Source organism: Cricetulus griseus, chromosome 7 (assembly GCF_003668045.3).
Source record: "Cricetulus griseus strain 17A/GY chromosome 7, alternate assembly CriGri-PICRH-1.0, whole genome shotgun sequence".
Classification (NCBI taxonomy): Eukaryota; Metazoa; Chordata; class Mammalia; order Rodentia; family Cricetidae; genus Cricetulus; species Cricetulus griseus.
In genome coordinates this window covers 95333238-95360949 of record NC_048600.1, presented here as the reverse complement: position 1 = coordinate 95360949, position 27712 = coordinate 95333238, and the positions used below count along the sequence as shown (strand labels likewise).

The window sequence follows — 27712 nt, the reverse complement described above, 5'->3', positions numbered from 1 at the left end:
AACAGAAGAAGCTGGTGTGCATCCTGTAATCCTAGTACTCTGGGGATTAAAATGTGAGGGTTGAATGAGCCTCAGCAACATAGCAGGACCCTGTCTCAATAAAAACAAAACAGATTGCACAAAAGGAGTCATATATTGATGGCTTTGGGGATCAGGCTTCTCATTGTAAAAGAAGGAATGCAAACATGGAAGTCGTGGAAGAATCTATGGCTGGGGGGTTGAAAGTGATATTTTTGAAATATGAATGTGTGTGTTTGTATGCATGCTGCATGTCTGAGTGAGCATTTGACGGTGCTGCTGCACATATGCACATGTGGTTGTGAATATGCATACTCATCCATACACAGAACATGCCTGTATCGCCTTATACTATTTGCTGAAAGGACCAAGGATGCAAATATACCAGGAATAATAAGTAGAACTAACACTTATATTTTTGTCCTTGCAACCATTTCTCACTTAAGCAAACAAAGACTTCTCAGAGAAATGGTTCATTCCAGGGCTGGAGCTTCGTACATAAAAGATGAGCCTGGAATAGCTTGTTATGCAGAAAAGGAAATAATAACAAATAAAGACATGCTAAATAAGGTGGGAAGGTGTCACAAGGACATAGCAGCCAGGTACAAAGCGACAAATGACTAACTTTAAGACAATTTGAACAATAAAATAGGTGAGTAGTAAATGACAAACCACAAGAAAGTCAGAATTTATGTGCAAGTACTCATACTAGACAATATTTGCTAATCATACATTAGATAAAGATATAGACAACAAGATAGATGGTAGGTAGATGCATATATACACATATATATATATGTATATATGGTAAATAGATGATACAATTGATATATGGTAGATAATAGAATATAGATAGATGATAGAAGATAGATAGATAGGATAATGGGTGATGTATGATGGACAACAGGTAGGTAGGTAGGTAGGTAGGTAGGTAGGCAAATAGACAGACAGATAGATGATAGCTGACATGATAAACAGTTTTTTTTTTCGTCAGGTTTGCAGTAGAATGTTGTATATAACTGATTACTGTGGAGGAAGAGCTAGAATTTGGAAACAGTTTTGGTGTTATCATGGTGAGCATGGGTTAGACAAGTATCATCAGTGGATACTAAATCAAGGAGGTGTGTGGATCTCCATGAAATATGCACGATTTAAGTATCTCCCAAACAGTGATTATTAGGTGATGACAGAAAAATCTCAGTAATTCTATACTAAGATCACATCACCTTGACAAATGACTAAGTTAAATTCTCCAACCAAGCCAGATAGATGGACATTGCACATCTGTAGATTTATGCTTTAAAACAGTGCATGGCCTGAATCTCATCTCAGGACTTAGTAGAAAACTAGAAACTTATAACTCCTAGGATAGTTCTATGACAATTTCTGTGATAGTGGTGTGAAGGCTGAGTTCTCTCCTGAAGGGTGTTGTCTTTATAGGTAACAAATGATGTGGAAATGTTGTAGATTATCTAAAGCTATTTGATCACTTGGTGTACAAGTACTGCAAAAGAGAGATGTCATAGAGAACACAGATACACAAACAAAACTGGATGATACTAAATAACAAGCAGATATAAGTTCATAAAAGTGAAAATTGCATTTGTGACCTCAGGAAGTTTTCCCAGAATGAATCCACATCAAGATAGAGGTAGATGTCTGTGATGTAAGTGAGCATTAGAGACTCTCAAATGTTTCAGAACACATGTGCACAACCACATATAAACATACATAGAACTCAAAAAATTCAAACTGTGAAAAGTCACATTATGGGAGAATGTGTGCAGAGATATCTGAGCACTCCTTTTATGGATTCGTGTTTTCCTAATTTTGTCATTGTTTTCCCCCCTGTTGGCAGGGAGGGGGTGATTTTAACACTGAGAGTTTACAATGAGAGCAAAGGTGTAAAATGAACGATCTAAGGCCAGAAAGGCCAGAAAGAAAGATGAACAAATTAAACATTAATAGTAAGAATCAAAGCAGAAAATAAAAGGAAAGTAAAACAAGAAAACAGAAATAACAATGACACTTTCTTCTCAAAAGCTTAGAGAACTTGAGAAACCCACAGATGGCTGAAAGCCAAACGACCCGTAAAACTGTAATAATACTTACTGATTTTATTCATGCCTTAGTCCATTCCATGACCTGACACTTGATTCCATGCCATGGAAAGACATTATGAGGAAACATTCTCCACAGTCACACGAACAATGATGAACCATTCAATAACAGCCTATTAAGTCTTCAGAAACACATAACAAGTATACTATATTGTGACCAGTTAAATTTGGGGAATATGAATTTTGTGTGGAATTAAAGAATTAGCAATGTCTATGTAATTAGCAATAGAAGTAGTAGAGAATAAATCACACTTTTAAATGCATGTACATATAATTTATTATTCACTATTTGGGAATTTCATATATATATATATTTCATATATAATATATTTTGTTCATATCAATGCCCACCTTCCCTCTAATTCCTCCCAGAACCCTCTCTGTATCCCTCTCCCAGCTTCGGGCCCTCTTTCATAGACCATCGAGTCCAATCAGTACTGTATGCATGTGCATGGGTGTGGAGCCATCTACTGGAGTTTGAGCAGCCTACCAGGAGCCACTTCCATTAAGGAAATGGACTGTCTCTGCACTAGCAGCCTTTAAGGGCCAAAGCCCCCAATGGACATATCCCTTAGTTCTCTTAATACATGGAACCCCTAGAGAAGAGCCTTAGCAATACTCAACACCCATGTATAGAAAATATTCTCAACAAGCTAGAGTGGAACCTCCTGGCAAGTGAGTGACTTCAGTTCTGATTAAAGACCATCTACATGAGCCTGTAACTCATGCTCAGTAGAGGGTAGTGGATGCCTTTCCTCTCATGACCAGGTGAATGCCAGAAGGCTTAGTCTTGTAGCCAGTGCAGTGTGAAGGCAGTAGACTGAGTAATAAGGCAAGAAAAGTAAAAGCATAAAGACTCAAAAGGGAGAATTTGATGAGCATGAGAGTTATAGTAATTATATATGTAAATGTTTAGTTGTATAATTTAATAATTATTTACATAAAATTAATCATGTGAATTTATTTTAATAATTCAAATATACAATTCAGTACATGAAAATCCTAGGGAGTGAACAAAGAATGTTCCTAAAGATATTTAAATGGATTTCTCAGTAACTTAGGATATAATATTCATACACATATTAAATTGTAATTCTACATATTGGCAGAAACAATGCAAAACTAAAATAAAATTGTATTCAAAATATCAAAAATACAAAGTGTTCAGTGATAGTTTTAACAAAATACATACAAATTCTCCATTTAGACACCTTAAAATATTGCTGAGAAAAAAATTAAAGCTCTACATAGAGATATACTATATTTTTGGACTAGGAAAATCAATGTTATAAAAGTGTTAAAGATTCTACAGTAATCCATAAGTTCAACATAATCCAAATCATACTTTCAAAAGGCTTTAAAAATAGAAACAGATGATTCTTAAATTTACATGGACATACAGATCATGTAAAATAGTTGTTACAATCTTTATTTAAAAAGAACAAACTGAGGGCCAGGAAGATATTGTAGGAGGTAAAGGTCCTTGCTGCCACGCCTGATGACCTGAGTTTACCTGAATCCCACATGGTAGAAAGAGAGAACCAACTACCAAAAGTTATCCTGTAACCACAACACACATACTATGGCATGTGTATATGTGGGGAGATACCCTTCACATATGTACCATGGTGTGTGTGTGTGTGTGTGTGTGTGTGTGTGTGTGTGTGTGTGTGCTCATGCATTAACATGCACAAATAGCAAATAGACAGCTATAGTTTAGATAATTTAGAAAGAAGGAAAGATAGATGGATGGATGGATGGATAGATAGATAGATAGTGGATAGATAGATAACGGAGTTGGAAGACTCAAACTGCTTGGCTTCAAGACATAACATAATAGTAACTAAGACAGTTTGAGAGTGGCATAAGGTCAGATATATCAGTCATGTTAGCAGGCCAGAGAGTACATAAATATTTTCATGTATTTATGGTGAATTGATTTTTTTTTTACAAAAATAGAAAAGTAATTCAAAACAGTCTCTTGAGGAAAGTATGCTAAAAAAAAATAGCCTAGAGAAGAGCATGTTTGGTGTGTGTGTGTGTGTGTGTGTGTGTGTGTGTGTGTGACCAAGTGTGCACATGTGTGTGAAATCCCTGTTTCACAACAGACATTTGATTATATGAGGCCCTTAGACATCATGTGGAAGCTAAAATTATAAAGCATTGAGAAGAAAGCAAGAGAATATCTTCATGGAACAGACAAAGATTTCTAAGACAAAAATCAGTAAGCATTGACAGGAAAATGAAAAGAAGTAAGATAGATTTCATAAAAATTAAATTGTGCACAACTTAAGTCAACAAAGGGAATCATAAAAAAATGTCTAGACAGACTCAAAGAAAATATGTCCCAAATATATTTCTGGCCAAGTGCTTCTGTTGCGAACATATAAAGAATGCCTCCAGCTCAAAAACAAAATGAGATGCTACTGGAAATGAGCAAAACTCCCATCAACCACTTCTGGGGAGCACCTGAAACACACATTGCTGGAGAGGACTGAAAATGGCACCACCTTAGAAGAGCATTTGCTAATGTCTTATGAACTAAATGAAAATAAATATATACAACAAGTACTCCCACAGCCTTTATCACAGTGTCCAAGAACTGAAAATACTGAAATAGGAGGATGAATGAATGGATAGACAAACCATGCTACATTTATGTAATAGAATGCTACTTAGCAGGGACATAAATTACTATACTATAAGTAATACCTAGATGAAGCTACAAGGACAAGAAAATGTCATCTAAGGTAAAAAGACCAAAACAATAGTTTTCTGGTTAAGTGGTGGAGGAAAGAGGCTTTTAGGCAAAAGGTCTTTTCTCTTGGGATGGGTGTTCTGGATCTTGATATGGAGAGAGATACAAGAGTATCTGCTTTTCATAAAAACAGACAGATAAGATTTATGCACTTAAATGTTTGCAACATTTGCTCAAACAGAACTTTAAACTGTAATTGTTGAGTGATGAGAAGTGGGGTGTGGTGTCTGGAGAGGGGAATCAAGAATGCCCAAACTATGGATGGAGCGATTGGCTGTTAAGAGCACTTGCTGCTCTAGCAAGGATCTGAGTTCTGCTCCCAGAACCCACATGGAAGATCACAATGATCTCTAACTCCAGTTCTGAAGTATCTGATACCTTCTTCTGACCCCTGTGGGCACTGCATCTATATGGTACACACACACACACACACACACACACACACACACACACACACACACACACACACACACACACTTAGATACATACAAACAGGCAAACAATCATATACATAAAATATGTTAAATCATTTTTTGTTAAGAAACCCCACAATTGGTAGGCCTAGAAGCATAGGCATGTAGGAATCCATTCTTCTGTTTTGTTCACTTTATATTCATTTGAACTGTCTCATAAAACTCTTTCTTGAAAAGAGCAAGCTGTAGAAGGCATACAGTGTGGTATCATGTATATTAACTTTGAAAGCATGGATGTAGAAATATATCTGATTTATTGGTATACACTTGTACAGTCAAGAAGACATGAAAACTATAAATACTAGGTTTGATATTAGTATCTACCACTGACTGGTGAAGAAGGAAAGGTTCAAAGGTCATCAAGCTATTTGCATTAAGCCACTCTCTACAATTTTAGTCTGAAATATTTCAGTAAAGGTGTGGGAGCTATCAAAGATCCAGATGCTAGCTTTATGTTGAAATGGGAGGATTATATGTCTGTTACTACAGGGGTGGAAATGTAATCCTTGTTGACCTGAAAGGTGACTATTCTATAAAACAGAAAACATAAGTAGTATTACTATTATAGGGTAGATTTGGGGTGCTTCCAAGGCCCACAGGTAGTACTTTTATTGGGTATATTTGAGGTGCCCCCAAGACTCATTAGTATTATTATTAGGTAGATTTGGGTTGCCCCCAAGGCCCATATGTTACAGGCATGAACACTAGCATAAAACTATCAGGAAGTGGTGGAAACTTTGAGAGGTTATGCCTAGTGGGAGGTCTTCATGTCTGTCATTGGGTCAGACTCCTGAGGGAGAGAATAGGACCCCAGTTCATTCCTCATGTCCCTGTTTTTGCTCCCTGGCCATAAAGTAAGTGGCTTTGCTCACTGAGGACTCCTTTCATGGTGTGCCACAACTAGACCAACCAAACATGGTCCGAAACTAAAACTGAGAATCATGCCTTTACATGGCAACATGAACATGCACTTAAAACAGTGGCTGTAAGGCTGATTATGGGATGAAAGTCTGGACAATGCCTCTCAGGGGTTCCCTGATGATGTTTGGATTGCTTTAATAAGTGATAGCAAGAGACTGTGTGGGTTGTCTGAAAAATGGCTTGACAGAATTAACAGTTAATTCTAACATCAGTTGCATAACACAAGTTCTGGTATTATTGGCTTACTTGGATGATAGATGAAAAATGAAGGTCATAAAAGTTAGATTACTTGTTCAAGGTCATACCACTAGTGCTAGAAGATATAGGTATGTGGCCCTATAGTGCTTATGTTTGACTCCAAGAGCCCATAGCTTTTTAAGATGAAGGAAATTTACAGTAGGGTCTTGGAGGTAGGGGATAGTCATGGCTCCCAAAGGAAATGGGAGTGAACTCAGCAGTGCTTACTCCCAGGGAAGAGAATTCCAGGATGAGGGAGCAGTGGGCAGAAGATATCTTGAAGGGGGCATGTGGTCTCAGCTTCAGGGATATTTGAACCCTCACCCTTCTTTGGGATAAGAGCCAGCTCTTCGGTGACCCCTGTGGTGCTTCTGTGTATAAGCATCTCTTCTCGGCTCTCAGCCATCCTGAGGGCTGGAAGCTTTTCTGGGCTGAGGTTGGCAGTCTGGAGATGGCTGAGCTGGATAAACAGAGCCTGCCCTGCTCCCGTTGCCATGCAGAATGAATACAATGTGTTTTAATAATGAATGAGTGATTAATAGCAACTGCTTTGAAGAATTACGATGTGACAGGCCTTACTGTGCTATGGAGCTGGGTATAAATGATGCTGGAATGCAGAATCAGGACGTTAGCATCTGTTACCAACTGCATTATAAACCAGGCTCCATAATGCCGCTTATCCACACCTCCCTGACATGTTATTATAACACCTCTCTTGAGAATGGATTAGGGGGAAATGTAATACTTATTAATCAACAATTGACATAAAAAATGAAGAACAAGAATATTAGATTAAGGTACTGTCAGCCATGTCTTTTCTCTCTCCCATTGCCTTCAAGTCCAGTCTCTTTGGTAGTTGACAAGGGCAGCATGTCTCCTGCTCTGAGATTTAAAGAGTGTGGTCTGGTCAGAGATCAGCCTTGCACAGCAAGTCATCATATGTAAGAACTTGAATCTATTCAACCTTCCCATCAATTCCAACATTGATAAATTGTGTGTGTGTGTGTGTGTGTGTGTGTGTGTGTGTGTGTGTGTGTGTGTGTGTGTGTGTGTGTGTGTGTGTGTTTATGTGTGTGGTATATGCACACGTATGTGTTGGTACATTTGCCCTTGTGTACAAGGTTATATGTAGGAACCACAGCAGGATGTTGGGTCTCAACCTGATTCCTTTGAGACAGGTTCTCTCACTGAACCAGGAATGAGGTCAATGGGCCCCAGCAACCCTCCCTACTCTACCCCTCATAGAACTGGGATACCTGGCCCATGGGTCCAAGCCTGGTTTTTTACATGAATTCTGGGAATTTGAACTCAGGTCCTTGTGCTTGTTCAGCAAGTGCTCTTATCTTTTTCCCAGTTCTCCCATGTAAATCCATGTTCCTCACTTGACACTCCTGTGTGGACCCCCTGTGATCTGCCAACCATGATCATCATTCTCCTACACTGCCTGCATGCTCTGGGCACATCTTTCTGTAATAGTGTCTTTCCCTCTTCCTACAGACTAAGCCCTGCTGGTCCTCTCCATCTCAGGTTAGTGTTACCCTCCACACACATTGCAACCCCACTCTCCCTCCTGTTGCCTTTTTTATTAAAGTATGTCACATGGTAGACACAGAAATCCCTCATTTATTCTCTTCTCCATCAGTCCAGAGCCTCTGCACTTTGTCTCACACATGTTTGTATTTCCTGAAAACAGCCTCAAATGGGATGTGGGGCCAGTGTTTCTTGACAGTAGGAATAGATGTTCAGGTGATGGAAACCCAACTTCAGGCTGATGTATAATCACCTAACAGAATTTCTTCTCTCTGCATACTGTTACAGCTCTTGTGTTGCAGCGGCCCATATCCCAGGGAAGTTTCTTAGGACAGAAAGTTAGCAACTCAAAATAGCTTCAGGAAGTCCCCCAAGGGACCAGACTCACTAGTGCCCCCAATTAACAATAAAGACCACTGAGGGCCACTCTCAGACAAGCCCAACTGCTTAGGCCAGTGGAGCTGCCTGGAAGGGGTTAAGATCAACTAAGTCACCTGGAAAGGACAGGCTCCAACCTGTTGAGCTGCCTGCAGGATGCTCCAGGCTCCCAGCTTTTGTGAACTGTCAACTGTATTGGGTTGGGTGGGCTTTGGTGATGCAGCCGTCTTTGAGTCATTCCTGCTCCCTCACCCACATTCCTGTAAATAATTTCCCCAATAAAACTCATGGTTCATTTAATTGGACTTGGTTGGTCATCTTGGGCTCCCTATCTGGAGTGAGTCTTTGCTTCTGTGGTGGTGGCAGCAGTGGTTAGGGAACTTTTCTAAGAAGACATGTTAAAGGTCTGTTTGCAGGTTGCCCCAGGGTCTTCTCCTTGGCACCTTGTCCCTCAGCCTTCAGAACCATCCTCAGTGCTTTAATATTTAAGGAAACCCCCAGGCATCCAACCCAGGTAAAATCACAGGATTTCTAATTCTAAGCTGCCTGTTTCTCACTTTCTCTGTTGTTGCTCCCATCCAATTGGGGATTTATCCTTCATGCCTGAACCACTATATATCCATTTAGTCAGGTCAAATTTCTTTTCTTTGCAAGCTTTTGTAGTATTACCAGGTGCCTAGCCATCAAGCTGTCTTGAGACAGAGAGGTAAAGAAGCCCCTGGGGGCTGTTTCCCAAGCTCGGATGCATATCCATGCATGTCTCCCCTCATTGGGTCTGGTTCTACTTCTTTCTCCCTGGCTAGACTATGAATTCTTTAAAGGCAGCTATGTGGAGTTCAACTATGGTTTACCTTCATCGTTGGACCCAGGTCTGATTTCCAGTAAGGACGCAGCCTTTCTCTTGAGGAGTAAAGTGATGTGTGATCATATCATAGAGGAGAGAGCTCTCTTGCTCCTCACATGAGCATATCCCATAACGTCTGCTTCCTGCTCATCTTTTGAGGTTCACTTACAAAAGCACCTCTAGATTAGTGGGTGAGCACAGGACTATCACTAATTGGAAGGGCGTGAGTTGGCATGTTAATCACAGGGTCTCAGATTCCTGACCTATAAAAGGGAACTGAAAACGGCTATCCCCATGCTGTTTGGGGGAGCTTAAAATCAGATGCACAGTTTATTGGCCTCTTAATGGTCTCCATAACAATGAGTATCTTAAAGTAACAGAAACGTAGTCTCTCAGAGTTCTGGAGGATACAAGTCTGAACTCAAGTGTTAACAGGGCCACGATCCCTCTAATGCCTTCTGAGAACTGCTCATTTGTGATCTCTTCCAATTTCTAGTTGCCCCAGGCATTTGCTGGCCTGTAATTGTATCGTTCTAGTGTTTGCCTTGGCTTCATGTGGATATTTGTACCCACACAAGACTATAGAGCATAGACTTCTCCCTTCTGATCTCATATCCATTTAACTCACACCTACAATGACCCTGTTTCCAAAGATCATCCTAAGGTCTGCTGGGCAGAGGTTCAGACTTCAACCTGTCTGGAGGGCACAGTTTAACCCCCAAAGCACACAGTAAGTGCCGATGAATCTTCATTCATTCACTCATCCTTTTGTATCTTCCATCCTAACATCCCAGACAATCATGTTACCATTCCATCTTTTGTCCCTGACTCTCTGATACATCTTCTTTAGACAGCATGCCTTCCTTTTCTGGCCATTCTGGGGCCTTTTGAACCATAAGGAGGTAAAAGTCCTTAAAACTCTAGGAGGCCTGAGGTTTGTGGGTGTTTTGATAACAAACAGATAGGTTATATTGATGACTTTTGCTCTGACCATACTGTCTTCTCTAAAGTCCTTCCAATGGGTACTTGGGGAGATATTTATTATTCTTACCAGAGAGAGCCTCATCCCATATGAACTGCCAAGAGAAAATGAGCTTAAAGAGTGGGCATGAGGTCTGGGGGCATTTCTTTTCATCTTCACAACTGCTATCTTTTGCAAGGCAACCAGGTCTCTCACTTAAGTGGCTGCAACTGCATTACCTTAAATTTTAATTTAATTTTAGAATTTATTTACTTATTTGGTAGTACTGTGGCTTAATTCAAAGGCCTTTATACTAGATAAGTACTCAATCATGAAGCTACATCCCCAGCTCTTAAATTTTTTTTTCAACCTGAGGCCTCTCTTTTTAGCCCATGCTGGCTTCAAACTTTCAGTTCTCCTGTCTCAGCCTCCAAGCATGGGCTGGGATTATAGGTATGCTGCACCCCACCCAGATTCTCTGGCTCATTTTAAATCCCTTTTTGATACTGGGAACACAGGGACCTTTCCACAGCACAGTTATGATGGAGTTGTGTTCATGGCTTTTCTCTGTCCTCAAGCATGTATGACGACAGACGCCCAGTTAGCCTTGGATGTCACATGTCTATTCTGTCTTACACTTCCTGACTGCTAACGTGACGCCCACAGTCTGTATGCTTCTTGAAGTTTCCTTAAGGTTCTGAATGCTCATTTATAATCCATTTTCCCCTGTGTATCTGACATCTTTTCCTCCTCCATGCTTCCTTGCCTTTGGAGGGGGAAGCTGTACTGGAACCCAGGCTTGATAAGCGAAGTCCTCTGCTACTATGCTTCATCGGCAGCCCAGCTGCCTGCATTCTTCACCTTCTTTACTGGGATCACTTCTCCAAATCCTTCTTGGCCCAGCGTGGAGGTCACTTCCTTTGAGGAGCCCTCCCAGATTCACCAAGACTAACCCAAGCATCCTTACATGCAGCTGTTAGGACTGGAGCTTTCAGCTTTGCTAGAAGGATAATTGATGGTTAGTTACATATGGAAAGTCAAATGGATGATGTTGAAAGAGATACAGGTACAGAGTCAGAAAATTAATATTTAAATTCTAGATTTTTTCCATGCATTACATTTTGACCTTGGGAAAGACAACTATTATTCTTTTCTGAGCTTCAGCTTGCTCATGTACAAAATGAGGTTGGTAATACAATGAGGCAGGTAATACACCTTGGGTACAGGCAGTGAGGATGGAGGAGAGCACAGCATCATTCCCAAAGAAGGAGCAGATGCTTAGGAGCCATCAGCTCTCTTTCTCACCTCCCCTTGCACAAGCCCTCCCCATCGCCAACTGTGCACTATTTGTGTTTCCTTCTTAACGCCACGTCTCCTTTGCCCCCTTCCCCCCGGCTCTTCCTTTGGTTAGATCCCACTGATATCTTTTTTCATGATTAAAATAAAGCATCATGGAAAACTAATTAATATTTTGGAGATGAAGGATGCAGTGCTGCCAGCCCTGGCTCTCTGCTGAGTGCAGAGCAATTACAATGAAACCTACCAGCTTGGATGTTCAGGAGGAAAAGGATTTATTTATCTACTAGAGGGAATACAATGCCTTTAAAATGCAGCCACCGGCTTGCCTTTGGTGGCACTGCCAGCTCCCAACCCCAGGTGTTTCTAAAAGAGGCCAAGAGGAGAGTGGCCCTGCTCTGAGGAGAATGGCAGCATCTAGTCCCTGAACTCAAGCCAGTATGGTCCACACTGGGGCCATGTGGGGCTCCATAGTTCTGTCCATCTGGCCATCTTAATGCTCATCCCTAACAACCTCCCTTGTGGGACCTAAACTTTGGTCACTATGATATAATGAACCCCAAATTAGGAGCCAGAGACCAGTGGGACTAGAAGAACCAGAACATCCTATTTGTTAGTTTCATGTTCTGAGGGTGGGACATGTGTATGAGTTTCACAGGGCCACACACCATGGAACATATCCAAAACTCCCAAATATGCCTGGATTCCTGTGTCTTCTCCAGGAGGATCAATCCTGGTTCCTATTGCACACTGTTACTAAATCCATCACATGGTCTTTGTATGGAGCCATGAGCCTCTGCACATTCCATCATGAGGTCCTCCAAAGCAGAGATACTGTGGCTTTTCTTCTCTCTTGTGTTTACACAGTGCAGAAAGACACTGTATGTGTGGTGTCATATATATATATATATATATATATATATATATATATATATATATATATCACTCATATTTCTTCAAATTTGCCTTGAGGTAAATAGGTTCAGTGAAAAAATACCAGTGAGACGGACTTGAATTTGTGGACTTTGGAGAGCACTGTCAAGGTTAAGTACAATCACCTTTAGATGCTTTAGGTTGAACAACTGCTTCATGAAACCTAGAAACTTGGAAGTTGCTGCACCCAAGCTGGCCACCCTGGGCTCATGTGATAGCATCTTTACTCTGTACTAGTGTGCCTCAGTTTCACCATCTTCATCTGCCCAAATTGCACATCACAAGTGTCACAAGCCCAGAGGGGAATCAGGGTCATTCGGTGGCTCCACATATTTGCTTGGGACTCAGCTTCCCTGGCTCTGAGTCTAGGAGCTTTAACCTCTTGAGTTGAGGCTCTGACCCAATCAAGGACAGCATGGGCTGGCCCTAGTCGCCAGCTCTGACTGGCACACAGTGACGTTTAGCAGCTGCTCTGCTAACAGATGAGGCTAAGGGGCCTAGCAAAAGACTGAGGTTAGTGAAGAGGCGGTGGTGTGATTGATCGAAAGGCTTTTACTGTGTACTCAGGGATTTTTATTCTGCTTGTGGTTTGGAATCTACTTCCTGACCTGCTGTTTGACCTGCAGTTTCCCATGTCTGCCTCTCAGTGTCTGCTCTCTCCCCACCGTCACTGACAGTTTTCTTCCCTTGTTCTCTCTTTTGTAGAGAGCCCTTTGTGGTTTGTTCTTTCTCCTCCTGTCAATACATTCCCTGGAGCACAGCACTGCCATCAGATGATTCAACTGTAGTGTGTGCTGTATATAAAAGTTGACCTCAGCAGGGAGAGGGAATATATCCTCAATGCTCTTTGCAGGCTGAAGGCTCTAGGGAGTACTCATAAACCTGCACCAGGCTGGACAATGCCCACTGGTTTCCTTGGGTGCCCTTAAGTGACTGTGGATCTTGGGTATTCATCCTGTATGGAAGGACTGGATGCCTTGTCCTTCCAGAAAAGACTTCATCACATGATAAGAGGTAGATCTTGGTCTTCAGAGGGCTCAACATTAACAGAATGCTGTGGACCCATAGATAGGGACACCTAGATAAAGACAGACTCAAGTTAAGCATATGAATCATCCTGTTGGTCTGGGATACTGGGCATTGATTCATGCATTGAGCCAGAATCTATTTTACTGCTTGGGAGGTAACCTAGGAGTTTGAGCATTTTGAGTTAAGACTCTGACTCAATGAAGGAAAGCATAGGCTGCCTCATATATCCGCCCTGCACCTGGACTGGAGCTTGAGAAGTCTAGGGGTGCTGTCTCTTGCTGTATTTCCAAAGATTAATAATAAGCCCTAGTCCCAGCATTGTGCCTGGTCTGTTGCATAAAATACCACAGCAAGAAAGAACTCAGTCCTAACCCTTGTCTCTTGGAGCTTCCACGCTACCCATGGAGAAGCCGGAAAGAGGCTAGTTCCAGTAGGTGGGGCTGGGGTGGGTTACATCCTCATTGCCTGCCTGAAGCCCGAGGTCCTAGGAAAACCTTTTCAGGGACTCCAAAGGGTAAAATGGAGGCAGCAGTCCTCTCAAGCCCAAGGAAACAAGGAACCAATAAGACAACAAGGGTCTAAACACAGACCCCAGATGGTTTGGGTAAAGACCCTGGAGACCTAGAAACTAAGAGTGAAGGAGTCTAGGGTGGAGCAGTCCTTTTGTGTGTCGAGTCAGGCTGGGAAATGCTCACAGCAGCAATCTGTAAGAGAAAAACTTTGGGGAGTGAGAAAAATTGTCTCTATCATCTATGAATGTGAATGGATACATAAATTGTGGTGCATCCAAATAATAAGTTTCAGCAGAGAAAAGCCACAAAGCAGAGCCACACATGTCGACATGCATAAATCATGCAGGCATAACGTGGGGGAGGGGTGCTGAAAACTAAAGAGTTTCTTTTATAGTGCAATTGATACGATGCTTAAAAACATGCAAAACAATTCCACATATTGTTCAGGAACAAATAAATATGCAGTAAACGTGTGATGTAATTTGTGGGAGCAATAAAGTCCAAATTCTAGGTTATGATGGCTTCTGTGGGAAGGGGTCTGTATTCATGAAGAAGTGCCGAGGCTTCGGGCCCCATTGGCAGAGTCTCACGTGTAGATCCATAAATGCTTATTCCATTATTATTTATTCCTCTTTACGTGTCTCAAATACTGTATATGAATATGTTTTTAAGAAGTGGAAGTGAATGAAGCAAGCTAGGTAGGTTGGGAAAGTGAGAGTCAGTCTGTTTTCTCCCCCACTTGATGCCTCTAGTCCAGACTTGGGTCTTCCCATTTCCTCGCTCAGAGGTGTCAGACATGTCCTTGATGTCTGGTTCCTGGGCCAGATGAGCTTTCTCGCTCTGAGCCTCCTTCAGTGCAGCATTATCTGGTAACATCGGAAGTATGAGAGATTGAAGGGAGCCAAAAGGTTCAAACCTTCTGCTCACTGCACAGGGTATGGCTTTATTTGAGAGGATTCTTGTGGTCTTGGGTTGTAGAATGTACAGCTAACTCTGGAATTTCCTGCAAACAAATCCTTCCCCAACAGTCCTTCCTCCTCTTCCTCTCACCATTTCCGCAACAACAATGCAATACTAATCTTGCTTCCAGCCTCCCTTCCAGTGGCAATAGGAGAGGTGGAACCCTAATTCCTTCCATTTTCACCCATAAAGATATGTGCTACTGTGGTCATCATAGCTTAGGAGACTACAAAGCTCAAATCCAGACAGTGCTTATGTTGGCATAACTCGTAAGGTGTAGATAGACCTGGGTTTGTAGGTTCTGGGTGCATCTGATCCCAAAGCCCACACATGTTCTTTCCTCTGTACTGACAGCCTCCTGGAAGCTGACTGACAGCCCCCAGTGAGCGCTTAGACCCTTTTCACTCTGCTTCAGTAGCACTATGGACCAACTCCAGTGAATGCCCTTGGCTGCTCTGCTATGCTTCTCCTAGTCTCTTCTCTTCAAAGTGCTTTTTTTTTTTTTTTTTTGGAAAAGAGGTGGATGTGAATCCCATTGTGTCCTTTTACAGCATCAATCCTTTTCAGTGTATCTTGGTGAAGACTTTCCTTGAACAGGGCTACATGGCATCACTCCACTTCCCGGTTCCTAGCTGCATGATGGGGAGATGCTAGACAGGCCCTTGAGCTTTTAGGTATCAATACCAAATCCATCAACCTGCCTAAGACAGGCTAACAGCTGGGATACCTGTATGGTGGCTCCTAAAGAAATTGCTTTGGCTATCTAGATCCTATCAGACAGTCTAAGTTTACATAGTTAATGTCTACCTGGATATGGGTAATTGGATCTTCATAATATTTCCAAGGAATTACAGAGCTCTGTATTTCATGGACTGAATGAAAAGTCAAACTTAGGTATAAAAAGCTTTACATTATATCTCAGGTGTGTCTTTAGAGTGGTAGCTTAGGCGAAGGCTAAGCGATTAATTTTTCGTGATGTTTTGCGGTTTTGCAGGCTGGGAAAGTGCCACTTGGGCTAATGCAACAACCCAAATTTGTAGCTTCTAGTCCAGCATGTTACTTACCATGGTTTTCTTCTCCAGGAAAGTATAGCAGGGATCCCCCTCCCTCTTGGCCTAGAGGGTGGTGAGAGTACCAATTCTTCCTCCCTGAGAATAAAGGTGTTCTTTGTTTTGTTTTCTGGCACCTTCACAGGCAAAAGTGGACATGGTGGGAAGTAAGCAGAAGGAGAAGGTGGGGCAGCACAGCCAAGCCTCCATGTGTCTATACAGCCATACCTCTCTGAAGGAGCACCCCAGAGTGTGTACATGAGAAGCAGGTCACTGCCAGGATTATAAGGGGTTGACAGAGTTCTGTGGTGGGTGGCACTGGTGTCTTAGCTCACCTTAAATATCCCTGTTCCTTCTTGGTTCAGGTAACTGTATAGAGAAATAAAATGCAGACCCTTCCAAGGCACAATCTGGGCAGAACTGTGAGAAGAGGTTTTCCAGATGGAACGAGGGCTAGATTATGAGCTCCAACTCTGCCTTTATGAGTTTCTTCTCTCTTGTCTCCTCTACCCAAAGTGACCTGCTTCTTATTTCAGGTCACTTCATGCTATGCCCTGTGGCCTCTTGGTGGGCACACCATGTCTTCAGGAAACCTCCAAATGACCTTGAACTAGTTGTTTCATTTGCAAACCAATGGCTTCTGTGCTCCTCCAGTGGTTGTCTCTTCTTAGGAGCATTTGGGTATATGTGGGGGTCATGTGTGCCCATCACTGGGTTTCTTCTCCAGGGGAGGACAGCTGTCTTAGTTTCATTTCTGCTGTTGTTACAAAATGTCATGACCAAAAACAACATAGAGAAGGATGGGTTTATTTTAGCTCATGATTCCAGTTACAGTCCAAGAACATGGGGAAGTCAAGGCACGAACTTGAAGCTGCTAGTCACACCCTAGTCAAAAGAATGAATGAATGTGTGAATGCTTACTTGGTGTTCAACACCATCTCTACATGTTTGCTGTCTAGGATCCAAAGCCAGAGAAAGGTACTGCCTCCAGTGAGTGCGCCTACCCACAACAATTAGTGTAATCAAGATAATTCCCCACACATAAGCCTACAAGCCAACTTGATCTAGACAATCCTTCATTGAAACCCTCTTCCCAGGTGAACCTAAATTGTGTCAAGTTAATAATTAAAGTGTGGATGGAAAAGATTGTAAGAGCCAGAGGCAGTGGGTGACTAAAGGGAAGCTGTCTTTCAGACAAAACAGAGGATAATACCACCACAGCAGTTGTGACAGTACACAGATCTCTGCAACTCAGGTAGGCGAAATCCCAGCATGGGAGGGGGAGGTAGGCATGAAGTCCAGTTACTAACCAACCAGCTACTGGCAATTAAGAGCTGCTGGGAGGAGGAGGGAGGGAAGGAGGAAGGGAGGAAGAGGAAGAGAGAGAGACAGAGAGAGAGAGAGAGAGAGAGAGAGAGAGAGAGAGAGAGAGAGACTGAGTTCTCTGCAAGCATATGGCTCCTGGTAGGTCAACCAACCCTCAGGAGATGATCATACCCCAAGAGTATAAAGGTAGCACAAATTGGACTTGATGTTTTCGATTATTTTAAAAACAGGACACAATATTGGAGGGTAGGGAAGGTAGTGATGGGTCTTGCAGGGAATTGGGGTTGGGAGAGTGGGAAAATATGATCAAAATACATTGTACAGTAGTCTCAAAGTATTAATTTTAAAAATGCCAGGTAGAAAATCTGAAAGAAAAAATACTAAGCATTCCAACAGTGGGGCTGTCTGCTTGCTAATAAGGAGGAATTACTCATTCCTTCCCCAAATATTAGTAGTGCCTTCACTGGAAAGCGCTGCTAGACACTGAAGACCCCTCAAGCTATGTCAAGTCTTCAAGTTACAAATTAGGATGCTTTCTTCAGACTGTGTGTGACATGATTTGTATGCCCGTGGCATGATTGAGGTCTGTTTAGGGACCCAAGAGTGAGGTTAGTGAGCTCAGGACTTTATCATTTGGGACCCAGGACAACCAGGAAATGAACTGAGCTGGAAGATGCCTTGTGTCAAGGGCCTAATAATAGCTCAACACTAGCTGTAACTCTGGGATCCCTATAACTGGAGCACAGAGAATGATCTAGAAAGATGACCCTGGAGCCACGAGTTGAAGGTGGGTGGAAAGCAGAGATGAGCAGAGCAGAGCATGTCTGAAGAGGAATGAGATCAGAGTGTGGCTGAGGGGATGAAATGAGTCATTGAAGAGAAAATTGGACCTGTGGTCTGTCTGCTCTGCCTCAGATGCGGCTGGGGGCCCAGGCTGGGCAGGGAGGCACAGAAGGAATATTTTAAGGTATAGAATCAATATTGCATCTGTCCCTTTTAAATTCAGTTCATTCCTCTAATAAATCAAGTGGAGCTGGAGTACAGGCTTGTCATTCTGAAAAAGGCCTGTGGCTTATCAATTTCCATAGCATACACGGGTGCTTCAAGGAAAACATAATTACTGAACCAACAGAAGCCCAGGGCACTTTTTAACATCTGTACACACCTGGCTGTCACCATGATCTTTAAAAACTCCTTGGAATTTAGAAAGGAGCCGCTAATAAGACATTGCATTATTGCTCATCACTTAGCAGGTACGAGCATGTCAATAGTGTGCCTTCCACAGGGCTGCAACTCTGCCTGCCACACTGCCTGTGAGTTTCAGCACTCAGGACAGTACCCTACAAGTCCCCTGGAAATGTTAATGTTTATTTATATTTATTTATCTTGAGATAGTATCTCAAGTGCCCAAATCACAGGCATTCATGCTCACACCTGGTTTTGTGTGGTACCAGGGCCCTAACCCAGGGTTTTACACACACTATGGAAGCATTCTCCCAAAGGAACTGCACCTGCTGAGCCAGAAAAAAAAAACTTATTTAATAAATGAAAATATGCATACTATGAGTACAAACCTACAGGGAAGAGAAAGACATATTTTCCTTATTCCCACCAGAAAACACTGTTTCCAATTCTGAAAGACAAAGCTTGGCTTGGAGGAAGGAATCAAGATCCAACTCTGGGCTGGACATTCAGCTTACACACTTTATCTTTGTGTCTTGGTTGGCCACAATTTGTGCTTTGGGTGTTGGTAGAAATCATGAGTTATTTTTTTCAGAGGTGTAGAAAATAATTTGAGGAACTCACTCATGAAGTTGAAGTTGCCAGCACAGTGCATAGAAAGCCCTCAGAAAGAGGAAGCTTTTTTGGTGGGGGTGGGGGCTGTCCGTGTGCTTCCAGAAAATACTGATGCATGTAGCAGGTGACTCATCAGGACTTTGGACTCTCCAACCCTGGTACTGGAGCTAGCATGTGACACAATCCCATCTGTCTAAAACAGAAAGAGAAAACTGAGCAATGGAGTTAAGCTTCTCATGGAATCAGCTTATTTGATTTAAAGGACAATGGCTAACACTTTTGAGAGACCCCCCCTTTTTTTTTTACATTTTAGGTCTTAAAATTCCAGGTTTCTTGATAATGACATTAGAACACAGGGTTCAGAAATACATTTTTGTCTGACAATATGAAAGTGGTCCAATGTTAGTTCTCAATTATTCCGGCTCAACACTGGCAGAAAAAAAATTCTATATGTGAAATGCCATTCCTTGGTAGTCACTGACTTTTCTCCATATTTTCATGTGCTGGGGAGGACCTGGGTAGGTGGGTGATTCATCTCCCTGAACCTAGAGAAAGTCCCCTAAAGTCGTGTGGAGAACTTGAGCACAACCTGTAAACATCATGGTGTTTTGATTGACAGGGAATTGTGGATTGTTGTAGATGAAAGGACAGTGGGGGTAAAGACCCATTAGGCACCCATGCATGAATGAGGTGCAATACGGAATTGAACCAGGGAATTGGATCATGGAAAAGCAAATGAGGAGCAGAAAACACCACTAGATTTCTTATTCAGGACTTGTTGTCTTGAAAATAGGTTGAGAAAGGAAGAGACTTAACATTTATTGAATTCCTATGATTATCTCTAATACTCACTACTAGCCTGGAACTATTCTCCCCAATTTATTAAATGAGGCGACTGAAGCTTATAGGGATAAAAGAAGGTGTCAGGGGCAATAGAACTCATAAGTGCCAGAGCCAAGCGTGTAGCAAGAATGTTAAGATACAGGAAGTTTTGAGAAGTGCAAATGAAATTTGATGGGTAGCAGCACAGCAAATCCCACTTAGTGAAATGTTATAGGCAGAGCTCATAGAAGAGCAGGTGCTCAGGTGGGAGGTAGAGGATGGGCTTTGCCTTCTCAGGAAGGGAAAGTGATTTGAGGTGGTGGGTTCCAGATGGTACCTTTAGCAGTGCCTGGTGAGTCAGAGGATCAAGAGTGTGCCAATTTCCTGAACCTAGACATGGCTTTGCCCAATAAGCTTGGTGATATCGGCCCAAATGTTTTCTGTAGATTTCTGGAGATGTATGTATTTGTAGTAAAGTTTCTCCCTCCCTCCCTCCATTTTTCTTCCTCTCTTCACCTCCCTGTTCTCCTCTGTGTGTACATATATGTGAGTTTGTATGTGTGCATGTGTGTTGCACAGAACAACAATATATATGCATGCACAGAGCAAAGTTTAAACTGTGACAAATAGATAGTCTCTAGTTTTTATTTCTTTGCCAGTTTTAGTGATATCAATCAATCACTAAAACAATCAACCAGCCAATCAATCACTCAGGCATCAGGGACCCAGAATAGCCTGAATAGATGAATATATGACATCCATTAAGTCCCCTTTTCTCACTGTGACCTCTGCATGTTGGTTCTCAAGTTTCATGCTGTGTCAGTATCCCATGGAGAGCTTGTGAGTTAGATTCTCAGAGCCAGCAAGTCTGGAGCAGGCTGATGAAGGCCATATTGTAACAATTCCTTAGGACTTTTAGTGCCAATGGTATCTTGACTAAACTCAGACAGTTTTGTAGTTTGCACCTCCTCCTGGTGCTGTGCCAACATTCATAAAGAGGCCACCAGGGATTGCTGAGCAAAACCTTCCCTAGCTGCAGGGAACTGAGACCCTGTCCTTGGTCACTTTCAAAAGAGCTCCTTACACTGTGGGTGGGAGGATCTTCAGTAAACAAGACTGGAGAGAGCATGGATCTTTCAGATGATTCTTGGTAGAAGCCTATCAAAGCTATTAGTCAGATTCACTTGCTCCATCACTAAGAATGTAACTATGTTTTTGAAGGAACTCAGGGCTAGTAGCATAGGTCCCTGCCTCACTGTTGATAGATACATTTGGTGATCCTCAGCAGAACTTCCCCATTGCTACAGTCCAGTTCCCATATCAGAACACTGGAGGGCTAGGAGTAGCTGGATTCTAAGGTTCTCCAGGTCTATGATGTCATCATTAACTCTCTCAATCCCGATCTCCATGAGGTGTGAACCCTACTCTGTTCTCCCAGCCCATCACAGGGATTGTCCATCCTTCCCTCTAGGTTCCAATCAAGTGGTCTCATTTGCAAAGAGAAGACTAAAGAGACTTGGTTAAGGTCCCAGCTGGGGTGCAAGTGAAGCAGACCACGTGTGGTCTTTGGAGACAGGTTGTTAGCATGCTGCTCACTTTTTCTCATCCACTGGGGTAAATGGAAAGATGTTCTGAGTGGCAGGAGAGTGGCACTGGAGTCACATGTGACTGAGGGATCAGGGGGCACATGGCCATTATGCTACAGAAATCCAGGAGTGTGGTTGACATGCTAATTGTGTGATCAGTGTCCCCAGTGTTGTCTGGCAAACAACATAGGAGGTCATTTGTTGTTTACCGAGAAGCACATATAGGTTTAGAGGTGTACCCATCTCCTTTCAAGTGGCTGTTAATGGTAGAATTTAGGGACCATGTTTACAAGTACTAGGTGGGCAGTTCAACAAAATGTATGGCTGTGTCTTCCATGGAAGTAACAAACAGCATCACTTCAGCTCAATGTAGAAGCCATCAGCTAAGGAGTCCATGCACTTAGGGAGGGATACATCTTCCCTGTCTCTCCCTACATGCAAGAGTTGGAGGTCTCCATGGAGATTTTGATGAATCAGAAGATGCTTTCAAGTTCTACATGGACCAGGCCTTCCTAGGAAGGACAGCCTCCTCTGTCCCTCTCCCAAATAGATGCTGCTTTCTCAGCCATGCCACATTTGCTGAACTTGACAAGCAAAGCCGAGGTGAACAACTCCTAACAACAACTCATGCACGTAGGGGTTCAATTATGCACCCTACGGGGCTCTCTTGCCTCGCTGTGGTTTCAGCCCTGTGACATTTTAAACCAACTACTTAGGAATCAAATGTGTGTTATATTTTGAGAAACAAAAATGCCCAAATATAGCCTTCCTTATAAGGACTTGACATGTATTTGGGAAAGCTCTCAGGAAGTGTGATTCTGATGGGGAATGGGCTTGTTTTGGTGATGTAGGGCCTCTGTTGGAGAGGCACTTACTTCCTGGGGAGTCCAAGAGTCCCAAGAAGGGTAGAGATTTTCAAAATGAGAATGAGTTTGAAGGGGAAAAGGGAAAGGGGGACGGGTCAGAACTACCATTCTGGTCAGGCAGTGAGGACCCTGGGACAGGAGAACTAAGTGACTGGGACACACTGGTGACTCCCTGTGGTTGAGATGAAAATACATGGGCAGGGTCCTAGTAGAGGGAAGGGGGGGCAGAGAAGTGGAGAAGGGGACTAGAGAGCCAGAGTGTGGCTCAGTCTATGTTCTCTGCAGAGTGCTGAGAACTTCTAACTGAAACCCATGGGGAGTTGCTGATTTATTCTCATTAGGAAAGTGACCTGACAAGAACCGCATCTTACAAGTGTCACACTGATGGAAGATAGAGCTGACCCAAGGGAGGGACAAATGAGGAATGAGCAACTGTGGAGTGATTATAAGAGTCCAGCTGAGGCATATGGAAACCCCATCAATCTCGTGGCATAGTGCCCTTAGCTTGCCTCTGGACAGGAAAGCTGCCTCCAGCCTCCCTAACACAGGCTGGCTCCTGATATGCGACAGCTCTCCATGACAAAGCAGACTTCCTCAGCAGTACATGGGAGGAAGACTTGGGGTGCCCTTTCAGATCTGATCTGGAACTATTCTTGGGAATGGAAATAGATGGCCCTTTCCTGAAGAGGCCGAATGGAGGAGAATGCCCTTTGATTCTTTCTTCCGGGACTATGTAAGGCCTTCCATTTATAGGTGAGCATTATCCAGATTACTGGGGGCTACTCCCTGCCACTCCCTCCATTTCTGTGGCAATACTGACCCTTTTTTTTCCTTATTGCTTTCTCTCAGATGGTTTTCCCACCCTCCAAGGGTGCGAGAGAAGGGAGCTAATTGCCTGCCTATAAATACTAGCTGGAATGAGCTCCCTCCTGGGACTCTAAGACCTGGCTTTCCTTTCTCATTGCTTCTGTGGTGGGTGGGCAGTAGTGGGTGGGTGTAATATACAACAGCAATTCACCAAGATGTTTAATAATTTCTTCAGGACCTCTCTGGCTCAGCTGTGCCTCCCTTTACCCAAGTAATGGAGGAGTGGGAAGAAGTGAAAGCTAAATGCCAGGCACAGTGTTAGGCTCCGGGAATTTTGGGGTGATTCAGAACTGCTTTCAATGATGTCGTGGAATAGAGAAGACACATCATGTCTGATCTGGTGAAAAGGAAGACCCCTGGGTCTGCCTGGAGCAGGAATGGAAGATTTCACGAGGGGAGGGGGGATAAGGTCAATGGACAGAGACCAGTAGGGCAGGCTAGACAGAAGGCACAGGTGTAAGAAGTGCCACCAGAGCTAGCTAGAGCTGACCCTGTGTGACTCTGGTCCAAGATGTTTTGGGAGGAGGGAGCAGGCAAAACACAGTGACTCCACCAGAGATGTGGAACTTGGTGTCATGTGTTGGTGGGAGTCACAAGAGGCTCTTGAGCTGTGGTGTGGTCTGTTCAGAAACTGCTTAAGGGAGTTCACTCCAGAGGGAGGCTGGGACTGCCCTCCCCCTGGTCAGTTAGCCTCATTAGCACAAACAGGCTGACTTCTTCAGGGCTGGAGCTCGGAGGGAGGTGAACAAGGAATTGCAATGAGGACACAATTAACATCTCACAAACAGAACAGAAATGCAAACACCTCACAGAAGAGTAGAATTATGCACAAGAGGGAGGGAGGGAAAAAATCTTCCTCTAATAGCTCTCCGACTTTCATTAGTTCTGACAGTGAAGGCTGCATCATCCCGTGTTCCATGGCAACTGTTTCCAGGAAGAGCAGCCCGGAGGAGGCAGGCTCTGAGACTTTCAATCAGTCTGGAAGCTTAGCCAGACAAAACGTCTTGTCACTAGCTAGCTTTGCAGCCTCCTTGGGCTCAGAAGGGAAAGGGAATGATGTTGGCAAACACTCAGAGAAGTTATCTGAAGAAAAGGGCATCTAAGGCTGCCTCCCCAAGGATGAATCCCAGGAGAAGGACCCAGGACCAGAGCTTGCTGCTTCATAAGGACCAGGGCCTGTGACTAAAACAGACACGGGGCAAGCAAGGCTTCAGGCTGTGGGGTCTTTTCCATTCCTTTGGGAATTACTCAGACACCTGTCTACTGAGAACACTCCTGAAGTAACAGAAGTGGAGAATAAGGAGATTCTGGGAAATGCCTGAGCTGAATCTAAATTGTAGCTCCCCACTAGCTGGGCTATCCCATGCAACTTACTACATCCCTTATCTGGGGTTCACTGAATGTCCCATGGGTACTAGGAGGATAATCAAGACAACATTGCAGAATCATCTGTTAGTAAGTAGGTGTTGATCTTTTGCCCCTTGTTCAGTTCCTATGTTTGGGGTCTGACTAGATGAAATAAACGCATGATCCAGGATCTAGAGACTTTGTGTTCCAGCTTCCAAGTCCCTGTAGTAGCACTGCCTACTCTTTCTACTTTCTCTTTCTTCCCTTTCCAGCCTTACCTCAGTGCCCTCACAATGATTCCTGCATCACTGATTACACAGCAGAAGGATGTCACAGGGTGGGTGGAGGGAGCAGGTTTCTTAGTTCTGTAAGAAAGTTCAGCTATATTTTTAGTGTCCTTAGGACTCTGGTCCTATGCCAGACAAAATGCTTGGGATTTGGACTAGGGGAAACACATATTAGGTTGGTTGGCCACATGGGGTGGCACTCTGTTCTTCATCATGGCAAGTCTGTACAAAGGGCCTACTGTGTTAAGAAATTCTGTGGCTTACACAGAATCCTCACTTTCATGAGCTTTCTGGCTATGAGAGGGAGATGGCCATAAATCACAGAAACGGTGCAGGGTAGAGATGGAGTGGGATGTGACGTGGCCATCGACAGAGGAAAAGGAGAGGGGTGAGAGGACGGAAGTGTCAGTAAGAGAGAAGGGCTGTGATTGGAAACTGAGTGGGCAGAGGCCTCATGAGAAGGCTGCATCTCAGCAGACTAGAAGAGGCCAGAGTCTGGATAGAGTGTTTCAGGCCAAGGGGACTCAGTGAAAAGGCTCTGAGCCAGGGGGTGGGGTGGGGTGGGTATGGTAGGCATGCTCAAGGGATGGCAGGGGAACAATGTGGGTGTCACACTGCAGGGGTTCAGATTGGGTAGATTGCTGTCATTTTTCTCTATGTGGTACTGTGTTAATTGCTAAGTATTGGGAAGGGGTGACTTTCTCATCCCTTGAGTCAACCACAACCAAATGATTTCTTACCAGTTAAAAGCATCACTTAAGTAAAGTCTTTTAAACTTAAAAAAAAATTCAAATTCATCAATAGAGTTTTGTGCCAGTGAAGAAACTGAATTTCTGAGAAATTGACTCAGAAAGGGCCAATTATGTGTTCAAGGCCATACAGCCGGTAGAAGAGATGGAATTAATAGCCAGGACTTCTGGAAAAGGAATCTGTTCCAGGGCTCTGGTTCTGGAGCTCTTGGGAGTTGGAATCAAGGTTTGTGATACAGAGTTCACTTGTGGGGGTCCCAAACCAGCTGGACCCCTCAGACTTCTTTCATCCCTTCTCATTTGAACCACTGAAATGGCCATGAGGCTATCATCCCTGTGAACATGGCTGCTTCCCGCTCAACTTCTGTCTCTTTGATAAAACCACACACTGAAAAGCTAAGCCACAGTGCATCCTTTGTCCTTCTATAACCCTCAGAGCTATGCTGCCCTAAGACAGGTTACCCCACCTACCTGAGCCAGTGTCTCTTGCTTCCTACCTGCTAACGGAAGTTACACACTCAGGGCTTAGGGTGGACTTCAGTGATGCAAACTGCATCTTACAGCAGTGTCTGGAACAGGTGAGGTGGTCAATGAAAGTTAATTGAGTAAATAAATCAGGATAGTGTTTGCAGAAGTATATGTCCATGGACCTGCTTAGCCTATCCATAAAGAAAAGGCCCTAGAACATAACAATCAATGGTATGGGTTTTGCAATAAAGAAAATGCAGGTGTGAGGCACATTAAAAATCTGTACTTGTTAAATGATAAGAACTAGTTGGTGGGATCATTGGAATTAAGTTGCATATGGTGATCAATAGTACAGTACCCTTGGGTTGGGCTCTGGGGAATCACAGGCAGTGACTCTCCCACTTAATGGGGATACCACATCCCCAGGAGGGCTTGATGAGTCGATTTGCCAACTTCTCCCTCTCACCCCACACTAGCTTCTCATTCAAGGCCTGTGGCTACATTTCCAAATGAGTTCTGAGGTGATCTGGATGCTTCATGCTAGGAGGTGAAAAAGCCAGTGTCTTAGAACATGATGAGGTCTGTGCAAAGAGAAGAAACAGAAGACCTCCAGGGTGGCTGTGCAAACAATCCAGATGGAGGCATGTTTTGGGAGCCATACCCAGGAGACAGCCTTTTCTCTAGCCCAAGGAGTCAGCTGATGTTTGCACACCTGGGTGGCCAGCTGCTCTCCCTCCAGCTCTGCCCCAGGTACTGGAACTCAGTCTGATAACATGCTGTGGGTAGTGCCTTCTTCTTCCTCTGTCTGCCTCTCTCCACATGTTTCTTCTAACTGCATAGCTTCTGGCCCCTAGATAGAACGAAGTCCAATAAATTGTAATATGCTAATGAATACAAACAAGAAAACAGAAATACAGATAGATATAAAGCCAAAAACATCATTTCTAGGTTTTGGAAGCCTTCCCAGGATTTCTAAGAGATAGCTGTCATTCTCAGAGCATTATGAATCCCTATACATGAAAATGCCCCATGCAAATAAATAGATTCTTTATGTGATACACAATAAACCCCACAGACTCTCATCATTCTACAGTCAGGAATTCGGAATCCATAGGATTGAGCTCTAATCTTTACAAGATGACCATGAAATATCTAATTTTCTATGCTCTCTTGCTGTGCTTGGGATACGATCCATCTCTCAAGGGTCCATATGCGGGGAGCCTGGTCCTCAGAATGTTGTTGTTGACATGGTGGACCTTCCAGAGATAGAGACTAGTGGGAGCCCCTCAGACAACTGGGGGTGTGACCTCCAAAGAGGTTAAGATATTTCTCCCAGAAACTTGGTTATTTGTGGTAGGTGTTTGTTTTAAAAGCTGGATCCTGGTCCCTCTCCTTTCCCCTTTGCCTTCCTGTATCAGGGCACATTTTCTTGTTCTGGCAGGCAGGGCTGTCTTTGCCATGCACCAGGATGTAGCACATGCAGCAGCACTCACCAGAACTAAGCCCCAGTCCTTGACTCTCTCAAACCGGAAATTGAATAATCCCTTTTCCTTCTGAAAGAAACCACCTTAGGTATTT

General features: G+C 43.3%; 1 protein-coding gene across 1 annotated transcript in view; it reads left to right on the top strand.

Annotated features, from left to right (window-relative positions):
• Nucleotides 1-27712, top strand: part of Asic2 (acid sensing ion channel subunit 2) — a 1077671-nt gene that overhangs the window by 42863 nt on the left and 1007096 nt on the right. The window lies entirely within an intron of this gene.